Source organism: Chlorocebus sabaeus, chromosome 11 (genome assembly GCF_047675955.1).
Source record: "Chlorocebus sabaeus isolate Y175 chromosome 11, mChlSab1.0.hap1, whole genome shotgun sequence".
In the NCBI taxonomy this organism is placed as follows: Eukaryota; Metazoa; Chordata; class Mammalia; order Primates; family Cercopithecidae; genus Chlorocebus; species Chlorocebus sabaeus.
Window position 1 is genome coordinate 53,608,460 of NC_132914.1, and position 6,017 is coordinate 53,614,476.

Here is a 6,017-nt window from a genome sequence, read left to right on the forward strand (position 1 = left end):
GGGAGGCGGAGCGTGCAGCGAGTCAAGATCGCAGCACAGCACTCCAGCCTGGGCGACAGAGCGAGACTCCAACTCAAAAAAAAAAAAAGACCAGCCTGGCCAACATGACGAAACCTTGTCTCTACTGAAAAATACAAAAATTAGCCGGGTGTGGTGGCAGGCACCTGTAATCCCAGATACTCAGGAGGATGAGGCAGGAGGAATTGCTTGAACCTGGGAGGCGGAGGTTGCAGTGAGCCGTGGTCGTGCCATTGCATTCAATCCAGCCTGGGTGACAGAGCGAGACTCTGTCTCAAAAAAAAAAAAAAGAAGAAGAAGAAGAAGAAAAATAAGATGATTGCCCAACTAATTTTTGTATTTTCAGTAGAGATGGGGTTTCACCATGTTGGCCAGGCTGGTCTTGAACTCCTGATCTCAGGTGATCCACCTGCCTCGGCCTCCCAAAGTGCTAGGATTACAGGCATGAGCCACCATGCCCGGCTGAAATACCATTTTAAGCTCAAGACAAATTGGAAAATTGGAAACTTCAATGATGTCAAGTATTGGCAAGGAGTTGGAATGTAGAAATCCCACTATTGGTTCTGGGAATGTAAAGACATTCCGGAGAGTGTAGAGCTCTGTATGCACAAGAAATTATAGTACAACTGGGCCGGGCGTGGCGGCTCACACCTGTAATCCCAGCACTTTGGGAGGCCGAGGTGGGCGGATCACAAGGTCAGAAGATCAAGACCATCCTGGCTAACATGGTGAAACCCCGTCTCTACTAAAAATACAAAAAATTTGCCGGGTGTGGTGGCGGGTGCCTGTAGTCCCAGCTACTCGAGAGGCTGAGGTAGGAGAATGGCGTGAACCCAGGAGGCAGAGCTTGCAGTGAAACGAGATTGGCCACTGCACTCCAGCCTGGGCGACAGAACGAGACTCCGCCTCAAAAAAAAAAAAAAAAAAAAAAAAAAAAAAAAAATTATATACAACCAACTGAGTCATGTAGGAGCATATTTATTGCAGTATCTCTTGTGGCAACAGGAAGTTGGAGGCAATCTAACGGTTTGTCACTGGGGTTGCAAACGAAGTGTAGGGATTCACAAAATAGAACATCTTGCAGCAGTTAAGAGCAATGAGCCTGGGCAACATGGCAAAATCTCATCTCTACAAAAAATACAGAAGGTGGCCGGGCGCGGTGGCTCACGCCTGTAATCCCTGCACTTTGGGAGGCCAAGGCGGGTGGATCACGAGGTCAGGAGATCGAGACCATCCTGGCTAACACTGTGAAACCCCGTCTCTACTAAAAATACAAAAATTAGCCGGGCATAGTGGCGGGCGCCTGTAGTCCCAGCTACTCGGGAGGCTGAGGCAGGAGAATGGCGTGAACCCGGGAGGCGGAGCTTGCAGCGAGCCGAGATTGTGCCGCTGCACTCCAGCCTGGGCGCAGAGTGAGACTCCGTCTCAAAAAACAAAAACAAAAACAGAGGGTTAAATTTTGTAGGCCGGGTGCATGCAGTGGCTCATGCCTATAATGCTAGCACTTTGGGACGCCGAAGTGGGTGGATCGCTTGAGCTCAGGAGTTCAAGACTAACCTGGGCAACATGTTGAAACCCCATCTCTACAAAAAATACAAAAATTAGCCAGGTGTGGTGGATTGTGCCTATAGTCCCAGCTACTTGGGAGGCTGAGGCGGTAGGACTGCTTGAACCCAGGAGACAGAGGTTGCAGTGAGCTGAGATCACGCCATTGCACTCCAACCCAGGTGACAGAGTGAGACCCTGTCTCAAAAAACAAACAAGGACCAGGCACAGTGGCTAATGCTTGTAATCCCAGCACTTTGAGAGGCCAGGTGGGGCAGATCACGAGGTCAGGAGATTGAGACCATCCTGGCTGGTGAAACCCCATCTCTACTAAAAACACAAAAAACTAGTTGGGCGTGGTGGCAGGCGCCACCTCTCGGGTTCAAGTGATTCTCCTGCCTCAGCGTCCCAAGTAGCTGGGATTACAGTCGCCTGCCACAACACCCGGCTAATTTTTGTATTCATCTGAAGAAATGAAGGAAGGGAGGCTTTATTTATGAGCAATCTCTGCAGTTTTCCAGCATCCCTTTATCTTTCCTTACTCTTAGCTGATGACTTTGGCTATTATTTTACTGTGAAAATAAAAGTAAAAGAAAACATCCTGGGCCAGGTGCAGTGGCTCATGCCTGCAATCCCAGGACTTTGGGAGGCCAAGGTAGGCGGATCACCAGTCTCAGTAGAACAGTAAGAAATCTGAGGTAAGGCCAGGCATGGTGGTTCATGCCTGAAATCCAAACAATTTGGGTAAACTGAAGTGGGAGGATTGCAGAGGCCAGGAGTTCAAGACCAGCTTGGCCAACATAGCCAGACTCCCCATCTCTACATCATACAAGAATAATAAATAAATCCTAGGTAGGGCCAGGCCTGGTGGCTCACACCTGTAATCCCAGCACTTTGGGAGGCCAAGGTGGGTGGATTGCCTGAGGTTGGGAGTTCGAGACCAGTCTGGTCAACACAGTGAAACCCCATGCCTGGCCTTATCTAGGATTTTCTTTTTTTTTTTCTTTTTTTTTTTTTTTTTTGAGACAGAGTCTCGCTCTGTTGCCCAGGCTGGAGTGCAGTGGCCGGATCTCAGCTCACTGCAAGCTCCGCCTCCCGGGTTTATGCCATTCTCCTGCCTCAGCCTCCCGAGTAGCTGGGACTACAGGTGCCTGCCACCTCGCCTGGCTAGTTTTTTGTATTTTTTTTTTTTTTTTTTTTTTTTTTTGAGACGGAGTCTCGCTGTATCGCCCAGGCTGGAGTGCAGTGGCCGGATCTCAGCTCACTGCAAGCTCCGCCTCCCGGGTTTTTACGCCATTCTCCTGCCTCAGCCTCCCGAGTAGCCGGGACCACAGGCGCCCGCCACCTCGCCCGGCTAGTTTTTTTTTTGTATTTTTTAGTAGAGACGGGGTTTCACCGTGTTAGCCAGGATGGTCTCGAACTCCTGACCTCGTGATCCGCCCGTCTCGGCCTCCCAAAGTGCTGGGATTACAGGCTTGAGCCACCGCGCCCGGCCGTTTTTTGTATTTTTTTTAGTAGAGACAGGGTTTCACCGTGTTAGCCAGGATGGTCTCGATCTCCTGACCTCGTGATCCGCCCGTCTCGGCCTCCCAAAGTGCTGGGATTACAGGCTTGAGCCACCGCGCCCAGCCTAGGATTTTCATTTATTCAGTCAGGACAGCACCCAACAGAGCTGGCCGGTTACCTGGCCAGCTATTGTGTATATCCCAGATACTTAACATGATGCTTTTTTGGTGTTTTTTTTTTTTTCGTTTTTTTTTTTTTTTTGAGACAGAGTCTTGCTCTGTCACCCAGGCTGGAGTGCAGTGGCCGGATCTCAGCTCACTGCAAGCTCCGCCTCCCGGGTTTACACCATTCTCCTGCCTCAGCCTCCCCGAGTAGCTGGGACTACAGGCGCCCACCACCATGCCCGGCTAGTTTTTTGTATTTTTTAGTAGAGACGGGGTTTCACCGTGTTAGCCAGGATGGTCTCGATCTCCTGACCTCGTGATCCGCCCGTCTCGGCCTCCCAAAGTGCTGAGATTACAGGCTTGAGCCGGGCCGCATGATGTTTCCCTAAGTGTTGAAGAATCCATCGCATCTTGGGATCTAGCTGAGAGAGAAGGGTTGGGGTTGGGAAAATAGCAGAAGATACAGCTAGCATTCACTGAATGCTTCTTAAAGGTTGAGCACAGTAATTCAGAGTTCCACCTGACTTTTCTCATTGAATCCAAACAACAGTCAGCTGGATGCGGTGGCTCATGCCTGTAATCCCAGCACTTTGGGAGGCTGAGGCGAGTGGATTACCTGAGGTCAGAGGTTCAAGACCAGCCTGGTCAAAATGGTGAAACCCTATCTCTACTAAAAACGCAAAAATTAGCCAGGCGTGGTGGCAGGCACCTGTAATCCCAGCTACTCAGGAGGCTGAGGCAGGAGAATCGCTTGAACTCGAGAGGTGGAGGTTGCAGTGAGCCGAGATCAACCCATTGCACTCCAGGCTGGGCAACAAGAGTGAAACTCCGTCTCAAAAAAAAAAAAAAAAAAAAAAAAAAAAAAAAATCGAAACAGCAGTCTTATAAGTAGATACAACAGTTTATAAACAAGGAAACCAAGGAAGATTTTCTCCTTCAGAACTTGGACCCTGAATACTAGGTTGAGCTGGAGCTGAGTGAGTAATAAAACGAAAAGCCCTTTAATGTGGGGGAGGGTAGGTAGGAGTGGAGACCCTTAAGTGGCATCAGCTCTGTTATCCGATGGGAGTGTGAATCCGAACACATGAAGCTCCAGTCTCAGTAGAACAGTAAGAAATCCTAGGGAAGGCCAGGCAGGGTGCTTCACACCTGAAATCCCAACAATTTGGGTAAACTGAGGTGGAAGGATTGCAGAGGCCAGAGGCCAGGAGTTCAAGGCCAGCTTGGGCAACATAGCCAGACCCACCACCCCCCATCTCTACATCATACAAAAATAATAAAGAAATCCTAGGTAAGGCCAGGCAGTAAGGCCAGGAGTGGTGGCTTACACCTGTAATCCCAGCACTTTGGGAGGCCAAGGTGGGTGGATCTCCTGAGGTCAGGAGTTCAAGACCAGCCTGGTCAACACAGTGAAACCTCATCTCTACTAAAAATACAAAAATTAATCGGGTGTTGTGGCAGGCACCTGTAATCCCAGCTACTTGGGAGGCTGAGGCAGGAGAATCGCTTGAACCCAAGAGGCAGAGGTTGCAGTGAGCCGAGATCAAGCCATTGCACTCCAGCCTGGGCAACAAGAACAAAACTCCGTCTCAAAAAAAAAAAAAAAAAAAAAAAGGGAGAAAAAAAGAGAAAGAAATTCTAGGTAAAAGTCTGAGCCCCACTTTTCAGTCACCTGATCACCTCAACCACTGTCACCAGGTGGATGACCTTGGAGATGTCACACATTTCAAGTTCTGTAAAATGGAGAGTTATATTGCCTAAATCATATAATTTTTATGTTAAGTGACACATTCTCTAAGGCGCTAAGTTTGAGGACATACTTTGTAAATGAAATGATATATGGAGATACTGTATATGTTAATGGTTTTGTTGTTGCCATTATTATTATGACTGCTGTACACGTGGTCTGGAGAAAGCCAACCTCCCCAAAGCAAAGGTTCTCCAACAGAGAACAGGCCCTCTAGGTTGCATATCAATACGGAGCCTGTTTAAGGAATGTTAGCCGGTAGTCTTTGCTGGGCCTGAGGGGTGAAATTTTTGTTTATCAAGACTCAACTGTTTTCGAAGTCTTCAGGCTTGAAGTTCTGGGGAAAATAACTAGGCTCTCTGGGCGAGATCCCCAATACCAGTTTAAGGGATTTGAAATGCAAGGCCGTCTGGGACTCCACTGCCACAGGCTGGGCACCAGGTGGCGCCGGTCGGATCCGTCCCGGGACTAGCAGGGCTTTGGGCAGCAACCCGCAGCGAGCCCGACCGCCTCTGGCCAGTCCGGGCAGCTGGTGCTGGAGGTTCCAGAGGTCCACGCCATTGGTGGACGCAGTCTCTAGTGTCCTCTCCGCATCCCGCTTCACCGCCCCACCCCTTTCCTGCGCTAGCCTGGACTTGGAAGGCACCGGGGAGGGTGTGAGCGCCTTGGTGTGTGCCCATCTGGGTCCCCAGAAGAGCGGCGGGAACTGTGGCCGCATGGACGGTGCGGCCAGACTCCAGAGTGGAAGGGGAGGCAGCTGTTCTCCCAGGCGGCCGTGGGGGGCAGCAGAGGGGACGGCGACAGGTGCGGGAGCCCCTCCCGGGGTAGAAGTGGAAAGGCGGGCTCCGGGGTCTGTTCTCAGGCTGGAAACCACCCCCGCCCCCCATCCAAATCCCGGGAGAGGCCCGGCCGGCGCCGGGTCTGGAGGAGGAAGCGGCCGGAGACAGTGCAATTTCACGCGTCCTCTTTGGCTCGGGTTCCTGGGCTGGGTGGATGAGTTATGGGGTTTCGAGTCTGGGAGAAACTGAGGTGGCCTG